This window comes from Pangasianodon hypophthalmus, chromosome 23 (assembly GCF_027358585.1).
Source record: "Pangasianodon hypophthalmus isolate fPanHyp1 chromosome 23, fPanHyp1.pri, whole genome shotgun sequence".
NCBI lineage: Eukaryota > Metazoa > Chordata > Actinopteri > Siluriformes > Pangasiidae > Pangasianodon > Pangasianodon hypophthalmus.
The window spans coordinates 20,421,425-20,425,944 of record NC_069732.1 but is presented as its reverse complement, the minus strand read 5'-3'; the positions used below and the strand labels follow the sequence as shown (position 1 = coordinate 20,425,944).

General features: G+C 43.6%; 1 long non-coding RNA gene across 1 annotated transcript; it reads right to left on the bottom strand.

Annotated features, from left to right (window-relative positions):
• Nucleotides 1-255: 255 nt before the first annotated feature.
• Nucleotides 256-4,491, bottom strand: LOC128317233 (uncharacterized). The gene is made up of 3 exons (XR_008300774.1): nucleotides 4,076-4,491; nucleotides 3,629-3,847; nucleotides 256-698 (listed from the first exon to the last, which is right to left on the bottom strand). It is a non-coding gene; the product is annotated as an uncharacterized LOC128317233 (long non-coding RNA).
• Between the last annotated feature and the right edge of the window lie 29 nt (nucleotides 4,492-4,520).

Here is a 4,520-nt window from a genome sequence, read left to right as displayed (position 1 = left end):
ATTTTCATTTTCTAAAAAAATTTTTTTTTTATTTGATTGGTTTATATTTACATTCATTTTATAGATAAAGAATTACTGATCACAGGGTTGGAGAACACTTGTGTAAAGTTTTCGATCATTCTCACCTCTATAACTGGTTTGAAATATATATAAAAAACATTTTTTATTTTCATTTTCTAAAAAAATTTTTTTTATTTTTTTTTTTTATTTATATTTATTTCATTATATTTACATTCATTTTATAGATAAAAATTACACAAAAAAACATACAAGACAGATTTTGAGTTATACTTTCCTGACTTCAATTTATTTAACAAGTCCTTGCTTTTGTTTTTTCACAAAAAATTTCCTAAATCATGGCTTTGCCACAGAGAGATGGTTGGACGGTGGTCACACATAAACGCAGGCATGCCATTCAGGGCACAGTCTGGCCTCTGCCCCGTCCGTACCACAATACTCAACATCATGCACAGGGAGAGAGAATGCTCTCCTATGCAGAAGCAGTTAAATATGGTGGCCACATGAGGGCAGCAAAGACCATAACTCACCATAGTGAGCCTTATCAGCGGTCTTACAGACCACAATTTTTTGAACCTCGGGCCCGTTCAGGACCCGGTACTTTGATGTTCTGGCAAAAATCCTTTTCGAAGGAACCAAGGGAGAGGGTGCAGGACAGAACACGGGCAGTTCGTTCACACCTGCAAAATAAAAACACAAATCAGAAACAAAACATAAAGCCCAAGCATTCAGATGACCCTAATTTTGTAGTAAAAACTCGCGCCTTATTTAAAATAATTAAATTGGTGCATCACAAAAACAACATCAGCCAGGAACAGCCTCCTGCAATTAATAAAATTGAAAAACACCTGTCGGAGGTCATCAAACCAGCTTTGCCAAACCCCACAACGCAAGCCTTTATTGAAGGCAATGCTAAAAACTGGGCCTACACCACCATGCTGATTCTTAAGAGCCATTATGAAGATGCATTGGTGGAGGAAATGGCTAAGCTCCAGCACGTTCCTTCCCAGGGCTGGGAGGAATGCTTTGATACGGCCATTCTGTGGGCTAAACGGGGTATTGGTAGAAGACTGAGGGACAAAACAATACATGAGGCTCATATGTTGGTAGGGGAGAAATGGCAGACCCCTGTTCCTGTTCCTGCTACCGATTCTGGGGAGAGGAGGGAGGAAGCGGAGACCCAAAGTGTCCCTCTTGCTCCTCCTCTCCTAGAAAACACAACGGCTAAAACCGTTACGGTACAGGCTTCGGTGCACACTGGGGAGGATGTACATTCTCTTTCGGGAATATCCACCCCATTAGTAATAAAACCGACTAAAACAGCGTCCACCATGACAGACCCGCTGAACGACTGGTCCCCTGTTAGGGAGGAGGACTCAGACAGCCGTTCAGACATTATGTTTAATTTCCCGGCCTCCCCAAAAGAACAACGGACTCCTCGCGTGCGTCTCAACCCCTGTGTCAGACAGGAACCAGACCTTATCCTTGTTGAGGACCAAGGGGAAGGCGAACAGGGCAATTTCAGCTCACAAAGAGTTACCCTGAGCCCCGACAAAGTCACTAGCCTCAGGACAGCCACACAGGCCCGTTTGAGTGTTGAACTCAACACACCTTCTGGAGTACAATGTGACTCCCAGGAGGACGGGCCTAACAGACACATAAACACGATCAGAAAAATGGTTGAATGGAAGCTGACTGTCCGAAAAAAATGGCTCATTATCGGAGACTCCAATCTGTCTAAAATCCCACCGTTTAAGAATCCTGACCTCCAAATAGAAAGTTACCCGGGGGCTACGTTCAGACACATCGAGGCTGTGATCAATAAAAATACTGCTTCCGCTGACGTGGAACACGTTATTTTGGCGTTAGGGATCAACAGCCGGACGCAGAATGCCAAAGACACTGCCATCAAACAGATGCAGGCGGCTTTGAGAGCGGCAAAAGAAAAGTTCCCTCTGGCACAAATTTGGGTTCCAGAGGTGAACTTTTCAGGAATGCTCCCAACAAGGGAGCAGACACAATTGACCGTCCTGAACGCCTATATCTGTGCCAACCTAAAACATATCCCAGCCCTGTCCAGAACTGAGTTCCACACGGAAAGTGACAATATACACTGGACAGTGGACACTGCCAGAAACATGCTCCAGCACTGGCTCGAATATTTAAAATAAATCTCCCCATAAGCCTGCATGCACAGGAGGGGAATCGAAATGTTGTCATCTTATCCAAAAAATTCCATATTACTCCCCCACAACTTAGCCTGCTCAACAGGGGTTTGACCTTCATTCCATCTGGCAAAATGAGCAGAAAACACCATGTAATGCAAACACGATTCGACCTACAACAATATCATAGGAGACTTAAATTGGCGTCTTACTTTCAAAACGACGACGATTCAAATCCCCCTCCGTTTACACCCAAATCGAACTGGGTCCCACCTGCAGACAAATTACCCGCAGAACTTGGCACGTTATTTGAAAGGGATCTGGAATATTTTAAGAAATATTTCAGACCGTCCCGGGAAGAGCCTAACCTCACCCCGGCGGAAATTAATGCTCTAAAACAACTAAAGGACAATAAGCAGATGGTCATTAAACCTGCAGACAAGGGCAGTGCAATAGTAATATGGGACCGGGAACAATATTTATGGGAGGGATACAGACAATTGAACGACCCCAAATATTACAAGAAATTGGATAGACCCATTTATTTGGATACAATACCCATGGTTAAAGATATAGTCCAATCTCTATATTCAAAAAAATATATCAACGCAAAACAAAAGTCCTACCTGATGGGGAACGGGGAACCTAGAAATAGGAGGTTTTACATGCTCCCCAAAATACACAAAGACCCAGCTAAATGGAGCAAACCCTACGAAATTCCCCCAGGTAGGCCTATTGTATCCGATTGCGGCAGTGAAACGTACTACACGGCCGAATTCTTAGATTTTTACTTAAATCCCCTCTCGATTGGCCACCCCAGCTATATAAAAGACACGTATGATTTTGTCCAGAAAGTCAAAGGACTTAAAATTCCCCAAAAGGCTATCTTGTTCACTATGGACATAGATAGCCTTTACACAAACATTGACATCCAAGAAGGAATACAGGCCATTAAAAATATTTTCCAAAAAAATCCGGACACCTCCAGACCTGACAAAGAAATTATCCGATTATTAGACATAAATCTAAACCGAAATGATTTCGAGTTTAACGGGGAATTTTTCCTGCAAATCAAAGGCACGGCGATGGGCAAGAAGTTTGCCCCAGCCTATGCCAACATATTTATGGCAGAGTGGGAGGCTTCGGCCTTATCCCGATGCCACAAACAGCCCCTCCACTATTTCAGGTATCTGGACGATATCTGGGGAGTATGGACTCACTCTGAGGATGAATTCAAGGAATTTGTGACCACACTAAATAACCATAACCCATCTATAAAATTAAAATCCACCACCAGTCAGCTATCGATAGACTTTTTAGACACCACGACTTACAAAGGTCCAGATTTCAATTCGACACAAAAATTGGACATAAAAGTCTTCTTCAAAGAAACTGACACGCATGCCCTACTGCATAAAAGGAGTTTCCACCCCAAACACACTTACTCCGGCCTTATTAAGTCGCAACTCCTGAGGTTCCATCGCATATGCACCCGGGAACAGGACTTCACAGAAGCGACGCAAACCCTCTTTAAAGCACTCAGGCCCAGAGGATATAATAGGTCCTTCTTGAGGAAGGTTTTTAAATCCTACCGGACAAGAGGGACCCCGGCAGAGGGCACCAGCGTGCCCCTCGTCCTGACATTCTCCTCGGCCGCTCTGAAACTGACCAGAGAGGTAAAGTCTAATTTCCAGAGCATATTGGGACAAACACAAATATTTAAGGACCACAAAGTCATTGCAGCATTCAGAAAAAACAAAAGTTTACAGGACCATCTAATCAGAGCTAAACTTCATCCTCTCCATAACACGAAACCCAAACATCAGGGACAATATTGGGAACAAAAGGAATTCGTACAAAACAAATTCACAAAAGACGTTTTCTATACTCACCGATTAGGCACGGTACACAGTAAAAACTGCATTTATCTGGTCACCTGTAAACAATGTGGAGCCCAATATGTGGGAGAGACGGGCAACACCATTCTGGTTAGAATGACACAACATAAATACAATATCCTAAGAGAAAGAGAAAAGAACACTTATCTGGTACAGCACTTCCTGAGCCACGGATGGGGGTCCTTCCGGGTCACGGTCCTGGAGGCCAACCTGCAGTGGTCCGTGCTTCAGAGAAAAAGGGCAGAGAGAATTTGGATTAATAAATTAGGCACTACATATCCCCAAGGCCTGAATGAGAAGTGAATCCAGTTGAGTGAGCAACACTGATGGCCTGTGCACATAGGTTAGCACCTACCCTCCTAAGCCCTAACCCTAACCCTAACCCTAACCCCAATCCTAACCCTAATCCTAACCCTAATCCTAACCCTAACCCAAACCC